This window comes from Triturus cristatus, chromosome 3_2 (genome assembly GCF_964204655.1).
Source record: "Triturus cristatus chromosome 3_2, aTriCri1.1, whole genome shotgun sequence".
Lineage (NCBI taxonomy): Eukaryota > Metazoa > Chordata > Amphibia > Caudata > Salamandridae > Triturus > Triturus cristatus.
This window is the reverse complement of record NC_140584.1, coordinates 934,202,011-934,226,392: the sequence shown is the minus strand read 5'-3', so window position 1 is coordinate 934,226,392 and position 24,382 is coordinate 934,202,011. Positions and strand designations below refer to the sequence as shown.

The following is a 24,382-nucleotide window of genomic DNA, read 5'->3' as shown; positions in this document are numbered from 1 at the left end:
CCCACAAATGTTCCGCTAAAGATATATCTTCTATTATCTATGATATCTCATGCCAAGTCTTTAATGCTCCCTCAGTTATCTATGATATCTCATGCCAAGTCTATAATGCTCCCTCAGGTAAGGAGTGGTTTTCATGTAAAGAACTGTAAGGAGTGGTTTTAGGTAATGGGTCCTGCAAATTTCCTCCAGTGTTAGTGCATTGGCATGTAGCAGCATTTTAAGCCTAAAACAGAATATGTATGAGGGATAGCTTTGCAGGCTTTGTATGTAAACCAGTATGACTTTGTAGTCTGCAAGTCAGCTGAGTTTTAATTTTTTGCAACAGCTAGGCCTTTACTGCTTTCTAAAATTAAGTAAGGCTGATGATGATGCTTATTCTCTAAGGGAGCACAATCTGGGGCTTGTACATCTGAATAGCAAGTTGGTAATATGAGTTTTGATTCAGGTCCACTTGAGAACAGCAGAGGCCTAGCCCCTGGAAGCACAATTAAGATGATAATAAATATTGCATGTGTCTACCTAGGAGTGACGGATATCCAACCCGTCCAACCACTATTAAGCCACCCGGAAATACAGTATACGTCGTTGAGATCTGCTGAACAGTATAAGGTAGCGGTTCCACGCTGTAAGAAAGTTAGGTAGGGGGAAAGCACTTTTACTGTAAGGGCTGCTAAGTTGTGGAATTCTCTTCCTGAACTTATCAGGAGTCAGAGCTCTCATTTAAGCTTCCAGGAGCAAACTAAAACCTGATTGTTTCCGGAGCAGATCGGTAGGGGCAGTGTAGGTGATTTGCCTTTTGTTGTGACTCACTGCTCTGTCTGCCCCTCCTCAGGTATAGCGCTTTGATACTGGTTGGTCTAATTCGCTTGAGCAATACCACAAATCCCTAGGAGCAACCAGAAGCCCAACGACTGCCAACACTTTTAAACCACTAGTAAACAATGTTGGAGTCCATCTAGGAGTGATAAAGCTCCCCTAACCGCTGAGGCGTTATTAAGCCTATAAGTAAAAGGTGGATGGCGTACACCCACAAGTAAGACAGACATCAACTTAGAGGGGCTGTGGGGGTCAATCCAGGACCACTGAGGGAGCAGTGAAGGTGCTACACAAAAAGTATTGTCTGTGGTCCATCCAAGATCAGCTAGGAAAACTAGGGGTTAGCGTAGAAGATGGCAAAGGAATCCTTGAATTGGAAACAAATGACTGAGGTCCAGCTACAGATACTTTCATGAGGGGGATGTTAGGTTATCTAAAACGGGACAAAGCAGAGAAAGAGAGGCAAAGACAGTGGTTAGGGTTCAAAGGTTAGGGGTTTTAGCCTCTAACCTTTCCAGGCTAAAACAGACTCAAACAGTAAAGTTGCCTCAGAAAAGAGCCCTTATCCTTACCGACCTTTAACTGAAAGTTCTATGTAAAGAAATTAGATAGGCAGGAATATACCAAGACAAAGAAACGATGAAACATGAGGAAAGGGGAGTCAGTCGACGTTAAGATACATTTGTATGGTGCTGTATCTATGCACAAAATACAAAAAAGTGGTGGTTGGAATGCTTGAATTAATCAACTGGTAATTACTAGGAGCCACATCCCAGTCCATTGTTTTTTTCGCACCTTGCCTCGTCCGATTAGACCCAGCCATATGCATACAATGCTACGAGCTGAAGTAATCATCGAAGAAGATAGTCTTCAAAGTCAAGAGAGGCAGCGAGCAGCTATGCACCGACTCGAAGGCCATGCACATGAGAAATGTTAAGGACAAAGTAAGATCCCACTGTGGCATCGAAAACGGTTTGGAGGAAGCATGTGTCAAACCTTTTATTAACCTCATCACAACAGGTGGTTTGAACAAAGATGGTTGGTCTGGCAAATGCAGAAAGGGCTCAAAAATAACCTTTAATAGTGCTCACTGCAAGGCCGTGGTGAGCCACATATAAAGCAAACAAAGACATTCCCTCATCTGAAGAAAGTTGCAAGTGGAGAAAGCTATTGCGTCATAAGCTTTTGTACGTATGAAGAGCCAAATGTGAAGCAGTCTCAAAATACATGGCAATTTGCAGTGGGCAAATAAAAAGGCTCTGACATTCACTAACATCATGGTGAAAGCACAAGTTGCTTATGGTGGTATCCGAAGCTACCATGATGTAGTCAGCCATAGAAATGACGTTTCCTGCTTTAAAATGCCATGTACAACACAGGGACATACACCAATGTGAGCAGGCCTACTGTGTGATGGTAAATCAACCAAACACGTTGTTATATTGGACTTTGTAAGGGAAAGTACAGCAGACTTGCATTTCAATGAAGCTGGCAATAACCCTGAGGTGCGTGAAAGGAGATACTATGAAGATGTGCCAGCTATGCAGGAACAAACACAGCATTAAAGATCATCAGGACAGAACCTAGAGTATCCCATGGATCAGGCAGAACAATACTAGGCTGTAAATTGGTAAGGCTGCAGAAAGCACCAAAAAACATAAATTCACCGTAGTTAAAGCATGCGAGAAGAAGCAGGGGGGACGAAACTGCTAATAAATCAAGAAAGGCAACAAAACAACTACACTGGTTAAGAAATGGTTAAGTTGGAGAAAACGTAGAGCTCTGTGCTCGAGGGAAGACTTGGAGAGGCAAGCCTAGATGAATCTGATTGACCCAGTGGTCGAAGTGGGCAGGATCCGCAGGGCACGGCGTGCCCCTACTTCTTTAAATCTATAGCTTCCGTTCCCCAACTTTTTTTTACTTTGAACATGTGTCCCATGACGGCAGAAATAGCCACGGCCTATAGATAAGGCTCGGCGTTCGTGGCTGTTCGGGATGGGCGGGGCAGGCAGAGAAGTAAAAGGACTCTGTCTTTTCCTTCTTGCCCAGAGAAGACCAGGACCTTACTCCATTCTGCTCTGCCGCTGGCAGCTGCCCCCCCCACCCCATCTTTCTAACTCTTATTCCACCTCTTTCTGTCTTGCTCCTCCTCACTTGCTGAAAACCGTGACTTCAAGAAACGGTTCTCACCCTCTCTTTCCTCCTTTTGTTTATTTGTTCCCCTGTGAAATGAATCCAAAAAAGAAAAACACATTTGCTGGAAATGTCGGATTTTCTGACATTTTTCTATCCAAAGAGCAGCCTCAGAAATAAAAGTTCAAAAACATGAAAAATAAATAACTAACTCAATAAAGCAAGACACAGAGTGGTCGCAAAATAACTCGATAGGTTTTATTCACACCCAAACACATTAGCGTCAATTTACACAGTTTGCCAGTGAAGCGCTACTTTTGTTTTCTTGTATTTCTTTGAACAGCATTGTTTCATCGGGTGGGGAACTGTACTAATCCTGGAGGACCTGCAATGCTGGTTGATGGGTGGATTGGAAAACAAAATGTGTACCGCGGCTCTGTGTTCACGGATGTGGTCTTTTTAAACCATACTGCTTACGTTTTGGAAGGATATAAGAAATGGACATTCAAACGATTCCTTTCTGGGCCCTGTAGTCATGTCCTTAACTTTTCAGGCAAAAGCACTCATTGATTTCTGAAAAGTGAGTGTAAAAGCGTTACGGTAACCTTGTTGTTTGTGCTTACATTTCACATGCTTTACCCAATCTTGCATGCCCTGTGAGTGTTTACTTTTTCAGGATGTTGTTACCTTTTTTTAGGCAGCATATTGCTCTTGTCTAGTGCTTAATTTGAATTGAGGCGCATCCAAGGGTTTATAGCTGGGCACAATTGGGTTGTAGTTGAAGGCAGTTTCTCTCAGGGGGGGGGGGGGGGGGGAGTGGGGGGGGGGGGTGGAGGGGTGGCACTATGGTCAGATCTGCCGAATTTGGAACTGGGGAACCAGATTCAGTCTTTACGACCATTCCCCCAGACCACTTTCCTGAGGGTTCACATTTCCATGCTTGACCTTAGAAGGCCCCACAAGACCTTAGAAGCCCTGGTGTCTTAGCACCAACAGGTGGACCCTAGCGGTGGCAAGTGTTGGTTAAACTTGAAGGCCTGTCCACCACAATCCATACTGAAGTTTACCTACAGTCATGCAGGCAGGCTTATGAAGCAACACACCCTAGATCAACAGTGACTCTGTCACTGAGATCACAGGACCCTTGAGCAGGGCGGCTCTAGGGCAGTGCGACCGGTGTGACCGCACCGGGCACTGACTTTGGTTGGGTGCATCGTGTTTTCAAGTATATTAAGGTTTTAAAAGCGCTTGCTGCCTCCTTCCTGGCCACTGGCAATTTTCGGCAACAATAAAAATGTTATGATACCTTCGATTAATGTTCTTCCTAGAGAGAGATCTGAGTTTTGTCTAGTGGAAGTTTTGACTCATGAAAAGGTAGCGCAGTGGGTTAATGTACATGCTGCAAAGAACATGTACCATGTAGATCACAAAGTGCACATAATGCAAATAGGTCAGGGGGTTGCTGCTTTTGTCAGAGAGATCTTTGGCTACTTGCAGTTTATAAGTTAAATTCCTAACATAGAACAGTGAGCTATTAACTGTCATCTAAGAGCTGCATGCAAACTGCAAGGTATAAATAAGAGTGTTATACTTTTTCCCCCGGTCTTTGATTATCTTAATGTTGCAAAAAGTGTTCATTTGGATAGAAATCAATTCCGATTATTAAAGAAAACCCCCAAACATGATATTACGTTTTAAATCCTGAGTTTGTGTTTCTCCAGACCAATCACTATTAAAGTATACTGCCTACTAATATGGTTGTCATGTGACTCCTACACCTTGTACTCCTTTGTCTATTGTAACATTTCCTATACAGTAATTTACACACATATAAACTATTGTCTTTGTGTAGTGTGTGTGATGTAAAGTGCTCTGACACCCTACACTGGTATGAGTGGCAATGTAAATCAAATTAAATGCATCTGAGGGAGAGTGTGGTTATGGAGACTTGAGGGGCACTGTTAAAGGGTGGTAGTGAGGGAATCCATGGTGGAGGTGGTCATTCGGGGCCACCAAAATACATTGTTGCACAGGGTGCCACCAGCGCTAAAGCTGACCCTGCCCTTGAGGCCATTCTGCCTCACCCATTGGTACCTCTATTGGCCTTGTTTCAGCAGTAGTAGCTGCAACTCACCAGGGATCAGCAATGCAGGATTGGCATGCACACCAAACTAAGTTTGCAAACTTCACAGTCTCTCTGCTTCATGCACAAGCAATTTTAACATGTGCAGCACAGGATGACAAAATAATGCTGCAGTGTTGACTAAATTATGCAGCAAAGAAAAGGCTGCAGCGTAATGCAGTATATTTTCTGATACTTTATTATTTTGACATCTTTACACATGCTAACAGTCTCTGGAAAGATTTTGTCTTATTAGTACCAGTGTAACATACAAATGCAGCAGTCAGAAAGGGCATCAATCAACCTTTGCAAAGGGCCGTCCACTTCGCACCCACAAAAGTCACATTTTTTGTAACTTTTGATCTGTTTGAGCTACAAACAATTTATTAGTTAAAATTGTCAGATTATGCAGCAGATGTTGTATTATGTGGCAAATATGGCAGAGCCATAATTCTATAGAAAACATTTGCAAACTAGGATATTTTGCAATTCCTGTTTGAACTGCTCTTGTGGAAAAAGGGAGGTGAAGTGCTGATGACAGAAACTCCATGGCTCGGAAACAAATGGCTTGTGCGTCAACTTTTAAGCGCATTTGGGACGTTCTGTGATCAGAAACGTATCCACTTTGTGAATGTATTTTAATGTCAATAACTCATATTAAACCTTAAATAATGATTTGTATCCATTGATTGAATTAAATAACAATAAGCTGTAACTGGTCAGTGAAATGCCAAACAAATACTAAAAATTGGGATGTTTTGCACATTCTGGCCACTCCTCTGACTCCGCCCACTGTTCCAATCGCTGGGTTATTCCTGCCCTCCGATTCTCCGCACACAGGTCCCCTACTTTGTTTTCCCCACTTTGACCAATGATTAACCTCCTCTGCGACCAACGTCGATTCCTCCAGGTATTGCAGAAAAAAAGGATCATAAATCAGGGGTTCCTACGGGCTGCAAGTGCAAGCTTTGACTTGCTTTTATGACCACTGTGAAAGCGCCTGCAAACACTGGTCGTGGGACCGGTCACTGTGGCAAAATGCAGACCAGATCTTGAAGAAACCAATTAACTCTTTTACCTTCCCACCACTTGACCTTCCCACAGCCCATCGGAAGCATCCTATTAGTTCCTTAATGGCCTGAGAGGGAACAGTCGCCGTGAATATCAGACTTGACTGAGGATTCCTCTCTCGTCTGCCCCACCAAACTCCTGGAGCCCACGACGTTCAGCAAAGCACCCTTGCTTGCAATTTCCACACTGGTATGCAGAGAGGAGAGATGTCCAAAGAAGAGATCTCGCGCTCTCTGCTAGGGAACCCCGCAATGCTTCAAACAAAGATGTGCAGGGGCTCAAAGCGTTTTAGGGAGCCTGCCAACGGGGCAGTCAAAAACAAGGTTTGCCACACATAAAGATTCCTACTCAGATTATACCTTATGCCTCTTTTTCCCACCACTGAACACTTCCTGTCTCTTTATCTCACTCTGGGTTCTTTTCCATTCCGGCATCCTCCCTTTGTCACTGCATTCCTCTCTCTCTCTTTCTCTTTTTTGCCTTTCTCTCTTTTGCTGCTTAATGATGACAAATAAGTCCCGGTCTGCAAAAAAAGAGTGCTGGTGCCCACAGTCAGTGGCACAAAATAAACTCTGGAAGCATACCTGCTTCCACAATATTGTCACTATTGCAGCTGACGTGTGATGGTAATGAAGGTAGACGTCTCAGATGATCACGGTGCCACTGGCATATGACAGCTTCTGCCATGCCCCAGGCATCTGTGGCTTAAGATGGCAACTCTACATACCGTGGCTGCACAGCTGACATATAATGATAGCCACCCTGCAATAAGATGGCTGCATTCTTGTCATATGATGGAGACACGCGTGGCCTACCATGGAAGCACGCTGCCATGTGATGTCAGAACCTTAGCTAATATGAAGTTGGTAGATTTGCTGCACACCCTCCCCATGATATCATGTCATCTGATATAATCATGGTCTAATACAGTGTTAGGTGACTTTACATAGAAACAGTGGAGTAAAAGGTTACGTGGTGTCACTTCCCATGACAAGGGGGAATCATAACAGAAATGAAAGGACATGCTATAGATCATGTATGCAATCCCTGCGATTACATGAAATCACCTAAATGCAGAAATCTATTTTTTTTTTAAACTGTCCAGTAAACAACCAGTATGTAAAACGATAAAAACTGTACCTAATGGTCTAGCAGTCCAGTTAAACTGATGCAAATAAATCAGTTGGAAAACCGCCTCTGTGTTTAAAATTTTAAAAAGCAAACGTGTCATCAAAATCTGCCTCTCATTTGCAACAATGTCTTGCATTCCAGAAACGTGTAGGGGAAACGACCATGGGGCAGGCAATTCACTGATTGTGTCTTTCACTTCAAAACCGGGCTGAGATGAGACCTAAAAAGACGGCAACGTAAAATCAAACGGCCTCTTCTACCACGAAATGGCAGACGAGACCAATTTCACCCATGTAGAGCAGGTTGCAAACAGAACGGCAACGGGGCTGGTTCCGAAGTCCGTTCATCCGATAGCGTACATATATTCAGTTTGCCATCAGAATCATAACGCAGCCACAAAACAAAACGCCTGTCAGTGAAAGATGATAGCGCGCGCGCGAAGAGCCAGCACCCAAAGGTCACCGCGAAGAGCCCGGATGATCGCCACTAAGACGTATCCGGATTCGCCTCCCTGCAGCGTGCTCTGGCTTTGAGATGACACATATTGAATGAATCAGCCAAGCTGCAGGCGCCAAGCGAGATATATCTTAATGCAGACAGGTCGGCGACACGGACTCGGATGGCCCTTATCTTAATCTTGTTTAAAAGCATCTTAGATTTCCCTGTAATCTTATTCACCTTCTGATATTCCCCTTTACGGTGTGTTTTTGCAAGAACTGCTACTGATTTGATAATAAATGCATTTCTGGTACTCAGAATGATCGGCTTTTATTTTATTGTGAGGGGCAGCTTTAGTTTTTGTATTAAATAGTTCTTGTTCGATGGACCAGTATTAGAATACATTCTCCGACTGCTTAGACAATAAACGAGGCCTCTCATTGGCTGCAGAACTATAGAAAACAACCCTTGACATTGAGACACTCCTTAGACGATAAACGGGTGTTCAGTTATCTGAGAAAAGTACTCTACTCTGACTACGATAAAAGCTGCTGTCAGAGGCGTTGTTAATGCCTAAGAGCTCCTTAAACACCCCCAGCTGTAAGCATTTTATTCTCCGAGTAAGCACATTTATCACCCCCACCTTGACACTTGTTCCCAGTCTCAGTACACGAGTGGCAAAATACTGTTACTGATGGACCATTACACAGATTACAGCCTGGCTCACTGCCACTCAGTTTTCTTTCACTAACAACATAGCACTGTTTTCAGCATGGTGTTCGCCTCTGCTCTGAGGGGGCATAATAAATGCTCTTCTTGGCCACAGCCTGGCACCACACACTCAACCCCACTGAGATCAATGAAGGCTGTCCCCACCAAGAAGGACAAGCCCCACAGTTTGAAGACTTTTACCCTACCCAAAAGACCCACCTCTGCACAAGTACTTCATTGACCTTCGCAAAGCCACTTAGGCCCTCCATACACATAGCCTGATATTTTATGCTGTAATACCATCTGGGCGAAACAGAAATGTGCAGTACTTCCTTGGATCGGTATTCTTGCATGATTAGGAGTTAGGGAGGTCTGAAGGAGCCATAGAATCCAGTACCAGAGTTTGTGGAGTTGATTACTCAATGTTTTGACTTCTTCTGCCCCCTTTCTCGTCATTACTAATAAGCAATGACTCATTGTGGCAACTTCCTGCTCCAGTAGGCCATGTAAAGTGTGGACAGTGTAAAGCCTGTAACCTTACCATTCAAACCAAGACTTTCCAACATAGTAACTGCATAGTGGACTTAAAAACACTTACTAATTGCAACACCAAGAACGTCATTTATGCCATTGTCTGTCCCTGCAATAAAATTTATATAGGTCAGACAACTCAAAAGGTTAAATGCCGGATACTACAGCATTGCAGCAGAATAAGGTGTAACACCATGGGAGCCCCCATGGTCGAGCATTTTCAAACACTCAACCATCCCCCCGAATCGATGAAATGGCTGGTCATTGAGGCCATTACACTGGGTGTCAGGGGAGGCGACTTAGGTTCAATTCTCAATATCAGGGAGTGTAAATGGATGGACCGGTTTGGATCTGTCCGAAATGGCCTTAATGAACTTGATGCAACATATGCCCAACTTTCTCTGTTGAATAATACCTAGGTTTGGTGGGTTTACCTCTCACACTGGGGTAGTACAACAGCGTTTCTCGCATTACCGATAAGCAACTTCCTTAAGTTGGCCCTCACATGCCATATTGAGTTTTTCCAGTGTGACCTCTCCTATGGATCACCATTGTCACTTATGGATTAATATATAAATTTCCTCAAACAATCATGCTTCTAGTATTGTGTCCATTACACACATGTATAGATGTTGATCGAGCAACCATTAGAATGTAAACTTTATTTCATCATACAACTTTCGAGCGTTGACCTGAGACCCAATAATTTGTCCCATTTACAAACATGTATTGATGTTGATCGAGTAATTACATAAATGAAATTGCATTTTGTTTTATAATATCCAAGCGTTGATATGTAATCTATTATGGTGACCAAGCTGCATTCTAGGCATTTTATAATTCATTAATGTGACCGTATTACTAGGTAAATTGTCTGTTAATTAGGATCACCGTTAATCTTTAAAATGTCATTTTGCATTTATGTATCACAATCATGTATTGTCGTAGTTCGAACAACCCTCAGAATGGAAGCTGCATTGCAGTCAGTATCTCACAACATCCGTGTGTCTTTCCTCGAAATTATGTGTATTTCGTCAACACTGTTTCTAACTGATTGTCTGCTCCTTGATTGATGTCCTATGCTTGCTCAATGCCCTTTCGAACCAGTCATGGATTTTTGCTTTACGCTGCAACCATTTCCAAGTTCGGTTTTCCCGAGCCTCAAATCAACCTGCCACACCTCCGAGTCTCCACCTATCAGCTTGCAATCCTTCTGATTGCACGTACACGACTGCCTTTTGGTATTTAACAGGTCATGTGACAACCCCCAGGGTTAGCTGTCAGACGCTTCGACGCTGCCCTGGAGGTATGTCACACTGTGCTGCTTGCGCCTTGTTTTTCTAAACCCGAGTTAATTCTTCTCCCGCTGTTGTGCGGTTTAATCTCATGACTAAATGTCTCGATGGCGGCTTTTTTAAGCTCTAACTTCAAGGCTGCCATTTAGCCCCCTTTTCATTTAACGTCTCCAACACGCGCTCTAATTAGTTTACTGCGCACAATCAAATCTCTTTTTCTCTTGTATTTTAATTATTTAATGGTCCCTCCGTTTTGGGTATGTCCATGCCCCTGCATGCTGCCATTACCACATAACGGGTTTTACCACAATGCGCCACCATTACATGTATTGCATTACTGCTAATTAATATTGCAATACACGTCTGTTTGTCTTGATTAGATCAAGACCTCATTGCAATATATTTTTTTGCTTTACAGCTTTGGTTACGTTTGAATCACTGCTCTTTCTGATTAATTCAGATGGTCTTAGGAAATCTTCACCTTAATCCGTAATACAACACCTAATGGTGAGTACTTTATCACAGCGGTGGCTGCATACCATTTTACACTTCATTCCTATGTGTACTCCTATGTTCTTCCGTTTTCTCTTTTTTAGGAGCCATGTGGGCCCATCTCTCAATTTTCCAGCTCGAGTTTTTCCTGCTGATGCTGGTAATTTATGTTAATTTTTCCTTCAATATCTTTGGCTCGGTTAGACACACCTCATTAATTTTTACCATTGTCCCCAGGTGTAAGCCTGTTTCCCTGTCTTCGGTCCTGATGAAGACCCCGTTTCCAAGAACTTAATTTCGCTGGTCCCAATAGGGGTCGAAACGTCGACTTTTCCATGTCCTCTATCAACATACAAGATTGACAGTGACTGTACAACTACTTTCTTTGTTTATGCTGTTGCATTTATGTTTCGTGCCATTTAAGTGGTAGGCTAGGTCCATAAATATACTGTGGATGTTCCTATACGCACGACCTTCCTCCTTCACATCGTTTGCACTCATCCCAATACCCTGCACTTATCACTGCACTTGCACCTGTTTATACTCAAAACGATGATATTGACATGTATTTTGTCTATTGAATGTTTGATCTTCTTGACTGAATTTTGCTCAATTGATTAAATCTAGTCATTTATGCGTTTACCAGGTGGTGTCACAAATCTGTAGAATTTGTTAACAAATGTGTTTTCTATCCTTTTAAATTTGTTTCCACTGTGACTACTTTTTGTGTACCTATATATACCCTAGTCCAGTGGTCTATCGGGTTACCCCATTGATATAAAACATCCTATGCTTGGTAGCTAGGCTCACACTTTAGAAAAATCCATCCATCTGTGTAAAAAAGGGTATACTACAATAGAGTTCAAACGCTCCTGTTGTACTAATATAGCTTCCAGGGCACTAGTGCTTGGATGGCAGCCACGCCCGCACACTTTTGAGTTAAGGGAATTACTTCATGCTTTGGGAAAAAGCCTACCAATGTCTGAGCAACTCTAAGGAGTGAATATAAATGTATTGACTAAGCCCTATTTCTCTCCAGTTCCTGTGCTTCTCCATGCTCACCTATGGACATCGTTTTTGGTTTACACTTTAGTGTGCCCATGCGTCGGTTGGATGCCACGCAGGGAGGGACTGCATCAGAGTTGCAGCGGTGCGTCACAGACTTTGGCGAGGCGGTGTTCAAAACTCACACTGTGGCTGTTCTTCAGAGAAGCTGCAGCAAAGTCTGGACTACGTTGTAAGCTGCAGTCGAAGAGTTAGGCACTCGGCAAAAGGGGACCACAACTTTGTGCAGGCAGCGAGGGTGCGTTGATTTCGCAAGGATGCGCCGGTTCCGAAATGACGCCTGGAGTAAATGTGTTGGTTTCTTGGTTGCAGCACACAAACTCCCTTTTTTTAGGGCCCTAGACGGGATTTGACACCACTTGGCAGAGCAGGACTCACAGCAGAGGAGCACAGGTGCTGGTAGCAAGATGCAGGTGAAGTCTTTGTTGTCCCCGACACGTCAGCCTCAGGAGGCAAGCTCAGTCAAGCCCTTGGATAAACTTTAGATGCAGGATGTAGAGAGTAAAGTCCAGTCCTCTCACTCCCAGGCAAGAAGCAATAGACAGCAGGCCAACACAGCCAAGCAAGCAGCAAAGTGACAGCCCCTCCTGGCATCACAACAGCTCTTCTTCCTGGCAGAATGTCCTCACTCCAGAAGTGTTCTGAGTAATTAGTGTCAGAGGTCAGGTACTTATACCCATTTTAGCCTTTAAAAAAGGACGACTTCAAAGATAGGTCTTTGTAGAGCCAAGTCCTGCCCTTCCTGGCCCTGGCTCCAGACACACCAGAGGGGGGAATGCAGCTCTTTGTGTGGGGACAGGTACAGCCCTATTCAGGTGCAAGTGCCAGCTCCTCTCACCACTCTAGCTCAGGAAAGCTCATCAGTCAGGTGATGGCCCATCGAGATAGGCAGGGCATACCTCAGCTCCCTTTGTGTGTGATTGACTAGAGTGAATTCGCAATGCCTAGATGTCATCCAACCCAGACATGTATTCCAGGGACAGGCAGAGGTACAGAATGGTTAAAGAAAGAAAATGCCAACTTTCTAAAAGTGGCATTTTTAGACCTGCGATTTAAAAACCAACTTCACTAAACAACGTGTTTTTGAATTGTGTGTCCAGAGACCCCAGACTCCAATTTTCTATCTGCTCCCAATTGGAAAATATACTTGTAAGATGTTACAAGGCAGATTCAATGCTAACCTATGGGAGAGCTAGGACTTGCTATAGTGAAAAACGAATTTAGCAGTCTTTCACTACCAGGACATGTAAAGCACCTGTCCTACCTTTTAAATACACTGCACCCTACCCATAGAGCTACCTAGGGCCTACCTTAGGGATGCTTTAAATATAATAAAAGGGAAGGTTTGGGCATGGCAAGTAGGTGAACTTGCCAGGCCGAATTGGCAGTTTAAAACTACACACACAGGCTTTGCAGTAGCAGGCCTGAGACAGGTTTGAAGTACTACTCATGTGGGTGGCACAATCAGTGCTGTAGGCCCACTAGTAGCATTTGATTAACAGGTCCTGGGAACACACCATGCACTATACTAGGGACTTACTACTAAATCAAGTATGCCAATCGTGAAGAAACCAAATGCCATTTCATTTTAGACACAGAGCACATACACCTTTGCACTGATCAGCAGCGGTAAAGTGCCCAGAGTCCTAACACCAGAAAAAACGAAGTTCAGCACATAGTCAAAAACAGGAGGTCAGAAGCAGAAAGACGGGGGAAACCACGCCAAACGATGCCGGGTCTAACACACTAGTTAAGAGACTGCCGAGTTTCAGACATCATGTTACCCTGGTGCTATTCTTTTGGCCTCTCAGAACCTGACACTGCATATTTATACCTCCACTAGTCTCCTCAGGCCATGGTCCATGCATCTCTATCAGGGACTCTTCCTATCACCTCTCACCAGACACAGTTGCCCATTAAACCACCCCATAAACTCCTAACACGGGTGTTGCCACAGCCATCGCTGCTATCCATTTTGCACACCATCCTATGTGCCACCAACTGCTGCTCTTTGCCGGCTCCTAAGTCCCTGGTCCACCCATGGCACGCCACTACAGCGGGCGCACCATACCTTGATGCTGCCCAGCAGCCATCTTACCTATGCCATCGACTGCAGGTTTCCTAATAAAGATTAAAAATGAGGTAATGGGGGAATGCTAAGCATAAAGGTGGGTGATAGGGCGACTTCTGTCTTCATGACCACATTGGGTCAAACAGTGGGCGCAATAGGGCACCCATCCCAAGCCAATGGGGTGCTTCAGTAGTTAAAGTGGCTAGTAGCCCTTGTGAATCCACGAAGGCAAGCACCTTCAAGGCAAAAAACAATCAATCTGGATTTTTTTCCCATTTCAAATATATTCCCTAATTAGACAAAAAGGTAAACAAAGAATCTAAGCAGACTGGCTTAATACTAAAGGTGTGAGTGTAAGTAGGGTTGGTACGATAGCGAGGAGTCCTTATATTCAAGGAGCATCTCTGTCTGTCCTTAAATTCTATTTGTTGCATACTTCCAGTTACCATGACACACATCGAGAATACAAACAGATACATTGCTGGCCCTTGCAGTATACTCTTTCCTCCCCCCCTCTTCATTCACTGGCGAGCACGCAGAAACCAGATTGGTACGAGTTATTTGAGAAAGTTAACAGCGTCCTGTAGGGGACCACTGGGAATAGGCATCTTCAACGAAGATAAATTATTCATCCGAAACGCATAACAAACACAGAAGGACAAACTATTTATCAATGTGATCCTATAAGCACACTTACACGGAAACGCGATATAGGGAAGGCTGGAGCCAGCGCGACGAGGTGGGGCTTGGCAAGTCAAAGCAAAGGCTAAAAATGTATTTCCCCAGGATGCCTCCCCCTTACTGATTCCCAGCATCCGGAATATCCCCAAGTGGGGACCTCTCGACCCAGGGATGCTTAGCCACTGTGTCGGGGCCTACGGAGCAGCATCTGGCCATGTATCAGAGGCTCACTATATTTCAAAACGGATGAATGAATGCACGCTGACGCGGTAATGTACATATCGGATGCGCAACTGCTTTGTGAATGGGTGTGCACTTGCCTGATGAACTTTGAGGTGTCGCTGTATGTACAACCACAATAAAATTCCCCCGTTATAGTTAGTGCAGGCAACTATAAGTCACGCGACCGCAATCCTCTGTTGATGCTAATACTGTATTTAGACACTTATTTACCCATGTCGTCTTCCATTAATTTTTAGCTATACATATATTACAAATATTTTTTTTTCAGAAAAACACATATGTCATCAGTGATGTAATATCTGACGTCATCAGCAGAGGATTGCGGTCGCGTGAGTTATAGTTGCCTGCACTAACTATAACGGGGGAATTTCATTGGTTTTTCACGAGTGAAATGCCCAGCTAACTATAACATGTGTGAAACCTATGGTTTTTTAAGTGAATTTGCAAGGTTTTTTAAATGCTAATTCCTAACTATAACGTGTGTGAAACCTATGTTTTTTTCAGTGAATTTGTACGGTTTTTTAAATGCTAAGTTATGAATTTATTTATTTATTTAAGGTTTTTCACCGTGCGCGTACCATGCGCGCACGGTACGCCTCGCCCCTTAGAATTTTTAACAACTTAAACATGTGTTAATTCAATGCACTACATTGACCACAATGCTTTGCAACTATGGAAACAGGAAGTAATTGCAATAATAGAAATAAATGATGTCTGGTCATGCCCGGTTGTTACCCGTGATCAAGGTCCGAGTTGCGAACCGAAACGCGTTGGGCATAGCTTTGTTTTGCTCATGAATATGAATTAAAAGCAAACTTCAAAAGCAACAGATTCCGAGTGAGTGTTCATCCTGACTTCTGGGCACAGAGGTCACCTGCTGATTGATATATATATATATATACACACACATGGATTAGTAACTAAACTATGTGAATGTGTGTCTCTTGTTGTATAACATGCTGCATCAGTTGGTCACTAACTACATGAGTGTGTATATTATTTATTGATTAGTTGGGTGAGTATTTGTATGAGACACTGAGTTTGTGTGTGGTTGGATGGGGTGTGTGTAACTCTATGCATAGATGTGTGAATGGTTGATTGACTAGGTGTATAGGTTTAAGAGTGCATGTGGAAACAGTTGTTTGGGTGACTGAGGGTATTTATTTGTGTGTTGGTGAGCGAATATATGTTTTGGTTGTACATCTTCAACAAAGTAAAAAAAATAAAAGGGATTGTATGTGAGAGTTGGTGTATATAAATAAGTATGTGTAAGAGTCAGTGATTGTGAGAGTAACTATATGAATGAGTGTATAATTGTAATGGTGATTTCTTAACATATTAACTATGAGTTACTATGTGTTTGAATAAATAAGGTGTTGTTGGATAATTGTGTAAGTGAGTTAATGTAAGTGTGATTAATTTTTTTCATGAGTGAGTAGGATGACTGCATAACCGACTAAGATGACTGCTGATGTGTCAATGTCTATATATGTGTATAAGTGCATTTGATAGTGTTCTATTAATTAGTGACTGCATGTATAAATGATTCTGTTGTTGAATGGGTAGTTGTGTGTGTAGACTTAGGAATCAGTGAGTGGGTATGTAGTAACTGGTATTGGTGTGTCAATGGTTTCAAATATGGTACTCTGTATTTTATAGTGACTGATGAAAGGTTATACTAGTGTATGATGAGGTGTATCAGATTGTCACGAGGATGATGTCATCAGTGATGTCATTTGAGATGTAATCAGTGATGTCACTGACCATGTCATGAATGATGCAATATGTGATATCATCAGCAGTGCATTGCGGGCGCGCAAGTTATAGTTAGCAGAACTAACTATAACAGAGGAATTTCTATGGTTTTGTACGAGTGAAATGGCCAGCTAACTATAACACCCCTGAAACCTATGTTTTTTCTGTGAATTTCTAAGGTTTTTTAAATGCTAATTTCTAACTATAACGTCTCTGATATCTATGGTTTTTTCATTGAATTTTAAAGCTTTTTTAAATGCTAATTTCTAACTATAACGTCTCTGAAGCCTATGGTTTTTTTCAGTGAATTTCAAAGGTTTTTTAAATGCTAATTTCTAAGGGTGATAGTAGTTATACCTATTTTTTTGTACTGATTTTCTACATTTTTTTTAACTGTTAATTTATAAATATTTTATTCATTAAATAACAGTATATATGTTTCTGAAAATTGAAAAAAATAATAATATTCAAACTGAAATATTGATTAATGTTTTTGTTTTCATTTTTTATTTTAATATATTTATATTATTTTCTTTTTTTTAAAAAAATTCAATTTTTTTTCGGAGTCTCGCACTCAAAGCGTACACATCACGGTGGGTGCGCGGATTCTAGCCGCCATTTTAGAAAAGTCGTGAAGGATCCGCGTACGTTGTGAGACGGCTGCGTGTTTTTCAGTTACATCATATGCATTAATATTACGTGATGTGCGGGATTGGTATGCGACAGGTCCGCAACTCCTGCTCCCGCGCATTCGCGACACAGGCGCATTACGGTACGAGATGCTTGCGCGGAGGTGGGTCCTGCGTGAAGTCATAGACGTGCTGGGACGCGCTGGGTACGCGACTACCGCAAAAACAAAATTAGGTTCCAAAATGATATGTATGTGTCTTTAATATACATATTAGGGCAAGAGATTATCGAAGATATTCATAAAAATAATATATTTGTACTTATAATAAACTTATATTATTTTTAAATATATTTTCGCGAAGTCGGGTGCATGTATCGTGAGAGCAGAGAACCAGGTCAGCAGAGCTGCTGAAGAGCCAGAGAAACCAGGTCAGCAGAGCCGTTGTAGAGCCAGAGTACCAGGTCAGCAGAGCTGCACTAGAGCCTAAGAAGCAGGTCAGCAGAGCTGCTCTAGAACCAGAGACCCAGGTCAGCAAAGCTGCTCTAAAGCCAGAGACCCAGGTCAGCAGAGCTGCTCTAGAAGCCGAGAACCAGGTCAGCAGAGCTGCTGTAGAGCCAGAGAAACCAGGTCAGCAGAGCTGCTTTAGAGGGAGAGAACCAGGTCAGCAGAACTGCTTTAGAGCCAGAGAACCAGGTCAGCAGAGCTGCTCTAGAGACAGAGAACCAGGTCAGCAGAGCTGCTTTAGAGCCATAGAACCAGATCATCAGAGCTGCTCTAGAGGCAGAAAACCACCAGGTCAGCAGAACTGCTTTAGAGCCAGATAATCAGGTCAGCAGAGCTCTTTAGAGGGAGAGAATCAGGTCAGCAGAGCTGCTTTAGAGCCAGAGTACCAGGTCAGCAGAGCTGCTCTAGAGCCAGAGAACCAGGTCAGCAGAGCTGCTTTAGAGCCATAGAACCAGGTCAGCAGAGCTGCTTTAGAGCCAGAGAACCAGGTCAGCAGAGCTGCTCTAGAGGGAGAGAACCAGGTCAGCAGAGCTGCTTTAGAGGGAGAGAACCAGGTCAGCAGAGCTGCTCTAGAGCCAGAGAAACCAGGACAGCAGAGCTGCTTTAGAGGGAGAGAACCAGGTCAGCAGAGCTGCTTTAGAGGGAGAGAACCAGGTCAGCAGAGCTGCTTTAAAGGGAGAGAACCAGGTCAGCAGAGCTGCTTTACAGCCAGAGAACTAGGTCAGCAGAGCTGCTCTAGAGCCTAAGAACCAGGTCAGTAGAGATGCGCACTCAAAGCGTACACATCACGGTGGGTGCGCGGATTCTAGCTGCCATTTTAGAAAAGTCATGAAGGATCCGCGTACGTTGTGCGACGGCTGCGTGTTTTTCAGTTACATCATATACATTTAATATTACGTGATGTGCGCGATTGGTATGCGACCAGTCAGCAACTCCTGCTCCCGCGCATTCGCGACTCAGGCGCATTACGGTACGAGATGCTTGCGCGGTGGCAAGTCCCGCGTGAAGTCATAGACGTGCTGGGACGCGCTGGGTACGCGACTACACAAAAAAAATTGATGTTCCAAAATGATATGTATGTGTCTTTAATATACATATTAGGGCAAGAGATTATCAAAGATATTCATAAAAATAATATATTTGTACTTATAATAAACTTATATTATTTTTAAATATATTTTTGCGAAGTCGGGTGCATGCATCGTGATTGCAGAGAACCAGGTCAGCAGAGCTGCTGTAGAGCCAGAGAAACCAGGTCAGCAGAGCCATTGTAGAGCCAGAGAAACAGGTCAGCAGAGCTGCACTAGAGCCTAAGAAGCAGGTCAGCACAGCTGCTCTAGAACCAGAGACTCAGGTCAGCAGAGCTGCTCTAGAGCCAGAGACCCAGGTCAGCAGAGCTGCTCTAGAGGCCGAGAACCAGGTCAGCAGAGCTGCTGTAGAGCCAGAGAAACCAGGTCAGCAGAGCTGCTTTAGAGGGAGAGAACCAGGTCAGTAGAACTGCTTTAGAGCCAGAGAACCAGGTCAGCAGAGCTGCTTTAGAGCCATAGAACCAGGTCAGCAGAGCTGCTCTAGAGGCAGAGAACCATGTCAGCAGAGTTGATTTAGAGGGAGAGAACCAGGTCAGCAGAGCTGCTCTAGAGCCAGAGAACCAGGTCAGCAGAGCTGCTTTAGAGCCATAGAACCAGGTCAGCAGAGCTGCTCTAGAGGCAGAGAACCATGTCAGCAGAGTTGATTTAGAGGGAGAGAACCAGGTCAGCAGAGCTGCTCTAGAGCCAGAGAACCAGGTCAGCAGAGCTGCTTTAGAGCCATAGAACCAGGCCAGCAGAGCTGCTCTAGAGCCTAAGATCCAGGTCAGTAGAGATGCTCTAGAGCCAGAGAACCAGGTCAGCAGAGCTGCTGTAGAGCCAGAGAAACCAGGTCAGTAGAGCTGCTTTAGAGCCATAGAACCAGGTCAGCAGAGCTGCTTTAGAGGGAGAGAACCAGGTCAGCAGAGCTGCTTTAGAGCCAGAGAACCAGGTCAGCAGAGCTGCTCTAGAGCCCGAGAACCAGGTCAACAGAGCTGCTGTAGAGCCAGAGAATCAGGTCAGCAGAGCTGTTGTAGAGCCAGAGAACCAGATCAGCAGAGCTGCTCTGTAGCCTAAGAACTAGGTCAGCAGAGCTGCTCTAGAGCCAGAGAACCAGGTCAGCAGAGCTGCTGTAGAGCCAAAGAAACCAGGTCAGCAGAGCTGCTTTAGAGGGAGAGAACCAGGTCAGCAGAGCTGCTCTAGAGCCAAAGAACCAAGTCAGCAGAGATGCTCTAGAGCCATAGAACCAGGTCAGCAGAGCTGCTGTAGAGCCAGAGAAACCAGGTCAGTAGAGCTGCTTTAGAGCCATAGAACCAGGTCAGCAGAGCTGCTTTAGAGGGAGAGAACCAGGTCAGCAGAGTTGCTTTAGAGCCAAGGGACCAGGTCAGCAGAGCTGCTCTAGAGCCAGAGAACCAGGTCAGCAGAACTACTTTAGAGCCATAGAACCGGGTCAGTAGAGCTGCTTTAGAAGAAGAGAACCAGGTCAGCAGAGCTATTGTAGAGCCAGAGAACCAGGTCAGCAGACCTGCTGTGGAGCCAGAGAAACCAGGTCAGCAGAGCTGCTTTAGAGGGCGAGAACCAGGCGCAACACTCTACTACTCTCTCTCTACTACTCTCTACTACTCACTCTCTACTACTCTCTCTCTACTACTCACTGTCTACTACTCTTTACTACTCACTCTACTACTCTACTACTCACTCTCTGCTACTCTCTCTATTACTCTCTACTACTCACTCTCTACTCTCTATTACTCACTCTCTACCTCTCTCTACCTCGCTCTCTACTACTCTCTACCTCTACCTACACGCACACATATGTACATATATATAAATGCTTATGCATTTATATATATGTATGTGTATATTACCTACTGGCGGTCGCCAGTAGGTAGATATAGTTAGGACCCTGTTTCCATAGGAAATCCGCAACATTCTATTTTGAATAACTTTGGCGCCGGTTGACGAATCCTCGCGAAATTTTCAAAATAGGTGGGGCGCTACGCTCCGCTCCTACCCTGAAAGTCTCGGGGGGATTCGTCAAGCAGGGGCTGAGATAAAAGGGGGGTCCCAAAACGCGTTTTCCCCATGCATTTTTCCATAGGACCTTTAGACACAGCTACAGCCCGAACGGCTGAACAGAATTACTTGAAATTTGGCAGAGAGGTAGCCATAAGGTCAAGGAAGTGCCTTTTGCAGGTCTGGTGTAAATCTGTTCAGTATTTCCTGAGAAAATAGCATTTAAAAGCATATATATATGTGGGCGGAGCCTAACCACACATCTCATCCTGAGATCTGATTGGCTGTCAGCACTTCATCCAAGAAGTGTTGGCAGCCATCTTGGGACCAATATACATGATAGCACCTCATTAAAAAGCATTGCAGTTAATAGAAGGTTTTAAGACTTTAGTTACATTATAAATCATTTGTTGATGGTACCATACTCATTTTAGGAATTGTGGTATGTTCTAAGGTGATTTCACCATGTGAAAAAGCCTTCTGCTGGGATATCATGATTGAGAGAAAAATATTTTCTCATGCTTTTACCACAGAGGTTTGGAAGGTGATCTATAGGCTAAACTGAGAGCTTATTTTCTGTAAATTCACATTATCTTTCTCAGTCATGTGAGAATGAAGTCTGACATTCTCAGTAAAACATGTACATCCAACAAGGGCAGAGACTGTCAGTTGATTCCTTTGTGTTCTACTGCAGCTTCCCAGAGTGTTCCAAAGAACTACTAGAGCGCTAACAGTCCTACTTATGATAAACGTATGGCACACCTGAAGCCATCTTGCTTGGATTAAAGTGGTAACTCTTAAAACATTTAATTTAAAAAGGAACAAAATGAGGGGGTTCATTTTTCCATAAAAAGTATGATTAGTGCTGCAGAAAGAAAAATTAGGGCACATTTTGAGTGACTTCTCAAATCCTCTTCTATTTCATTAAAAAATTCTGACATGCAGACTGAAACATGCACTTTCAATACCAGCAGCAGTTTTCCCTGGTGAGCAGTAGCTTTACTACAGTGATCTAATGAGCAAAAAGAGTGCTAACATTCTGAATTTATGGCAAATGTGTGACACATCTGAATGCCTTCTTGATGGAATCAAAGTAAAAAACTGAAAGTATTTCCTACTGAGGAGACTGCAGTAAATGAGGAAATTAGGAAACTTCATAACAAATAAGTCTCCCAAGATGGCCACCAGAGACAAAAGAGCCCAAATGTAGCCCAAATATCACCCAGATGTAGCCCAAGTATAGCCCAATGACAGAATGTCCCAGAATGTTCTTAAAAACAACTAGAGCGCTTACTGTCTTCATTATGACAAAAGTAAGGCACACCTGAAGCCATCTTGATTGGAATAAACTGGTAACACTTAAAACATTTAATTTAAAAAGGAACACAATGAGGAGGTTCATTTTGCCATAGAAATTATGATTAATGCTGAAGAAAGAAAATGAGGGCACATTTTGAGTGACTTCTCAAATCCTCTTCTATTTCATTAAAAAATTCTGACATGCAGACTGAAACATGCACTTTTAATACCAGGAGCAGACTTCCATGGTGCAGTAGTTTTACTACAGTGATCTAATGAGCAACTAGAGTGCTAACATTCAGAATTTATGGCAAATGTGTGACATATCTGAATACCTTCATGATGGAATCAAAGTAAAAAACTGAAAGCATTTCCTACTGAGGAGACTGCAGTACATGAGGAAATTAGGAAACTTCATAACAAATAAATCTCCCAAGATGGCCACCGGAGACAAAAGAGCCCAAATGTAGCCCAAAATCACCCAGATGTAGCCCAAATATAGCCCAATGACAGAAGTGTGCAAAACACTTATTATTTTGTGTTTTTGCAGTGTTATATAGTGCAGACTTGTCAGGTATTGGAGTGCTTTACATGAGCATTGGTTACATCACACAAGAACAAATTCATTTTGGTTGTAGACATGGGGAGACTAAGTGATTTGACCAGAATCACAGAATGTCGAACTGAAGCAGAAACTTCAACCTGGTTCCCCAGTTGCAAAGTCTGCAGTTCTGGAAGTAACACCACATCCTCTCCCCTAAGTGCAACATTTAATCAAGTGGTCAACTGGATAAAAAAACATAAAGATAACAAATAATTTAAAAGTGCTTTGTCGCTATTTGAAAACTCAGAAAATATGTCCTTATTTTAGTCTTTTAGAGCACTAACCATAATTTTGATGCCAATAAGACCCTCTCATATATGTAATTTCTAAAGGAAATGCTCTAGGTATTACAGTTTTGATTACATCAAGATGATGTCAGGCGTTCCACACTTTTGTAATAAATATAGAATGTTAGCAATCTAGTTGTTCATTAGGATACTGTTGAGAGGCAGAGGCCAGGGGCACGGACTCTGAAAATTGAAGGCAGGTAGGAGGGTGCAAAGGCAACAATTTAACCACACTGAGCAGGCAGGAAGGGCCGTGGAAGCACAACAGACTATGGAGGGCAGTGGAAAGGGGGGCAGGGGCAACAAACCAACAATACAGGACTTGCAAGAGAGGCTGTTGGAGGGAAGATCTATTACGGGTCAAGGAAGCTAGGGGCGGTCCCCAGATCCCCGGGAGCCACCACAGAACTGAGCAGGAGAGTGAGTCAGGGACAAAAGGGGCACCTTAATTTGAGCCGGGGTGCCTAGGAACGCTTGCTCCAAAAATGAAGAAAACAGACATATGAGACATGGAATTGGAGGCAGAATACAATGGCAGTTTAATGAGAAGATGCAACTTCAAAGAAACCGCAGAATAGAGACATAAAGTACAAAATACAGAATCCAGATAATCATACAGCTGTCATAATATTCTCTGTATCTCAATTAATGTACTGACAGAGAGAGAGAGAAAACACATCTATAAATGCATCATGAGAAACAAGTTACACCAAGGAAAATGTTACCTAGGAACACTCACGTTTACTCTTAGAGCAAGCATTCCTGCAATTACAATACAAAATCTTTTAAATGCAAAAGTAAAGAGAACAATGGTTAAACATAACATGACATTTCATATAGGTAAAATAGAATAAGATACTTCAAGCAAAGCAGAGCAAGACATTTTAAGCAAAGGAAGACAAGAGCTCCCAGCTCTTGGGGAAAACCTGCACTGCCTGTTAACCTACATACAGACGGCGAGGTAGTCCGTCGATATCTGTGGGTGCTCCCTTTTTATATCATTTTGTGGGCTCCTTTGCACGCTACATCTACCTACGTATGCTACCCAAAAGCTTCGTCTGCAGATTTTACCAGACATTTCGTCATTTACCCACTTAATGCTGACAATGGACTGGGTGAAAAGGTCAGTCTCTCAGGCCAATCGCTTATCGTAAGTTCCATAGAGCAAGCAGAAAATAATGGGTATTGTACGGGAATTCAATATATTCATGTATAAAATCTCCTCAGTTCTCCTAACTTGACGCTCTGCGGTTGCCACTTCCTTAAAAGCGGGAAACCTGCCCAGGAAGCAAGTACCAGTCCAGGATGCAGCCTACTGTATGTCGACAGCTTCAGGGGGATGTTGAACTTTGATACCGAGCACGGAGCACTCGGGTAGGGTGGGGGCTACTAGTTTGGATCAGAAGGCCTCGCAGACCTGCC

The 24,382-nt window shown here is 43.4% G+C and overlaps 1 protein-coding gene and 1 long non-coding RNA gene across 3 annotated transcripts in view; one reads left to right on the top strand and one right to left on the bottom strand.

Annotated features, from left to right (window-relative positions):
* BRIP1 (BRCA1 interacting DNA helicase 1) overlaps nt 1-24,382 on the bottom strand; it is a 1,188,160-nt gene that overhangs the window by 415,308 nt on the left and 748,470 nt on the right. The gene's annotated exons all lie outside the window — the stretch shown is intronic.
* Nucleotides 10,239-11,329, top strand: LOC146858836 (uncharacterized). Its single transcript, XR_014979700.1, has 4 exons — nt 10,239-10,259; nt 10,667-10,755; nt 10,845-10,900; nt 10,978-11,329. It is a non-coding gene; the product is annotated as an uncharacterized LOC146858836 (long non-coding RNA).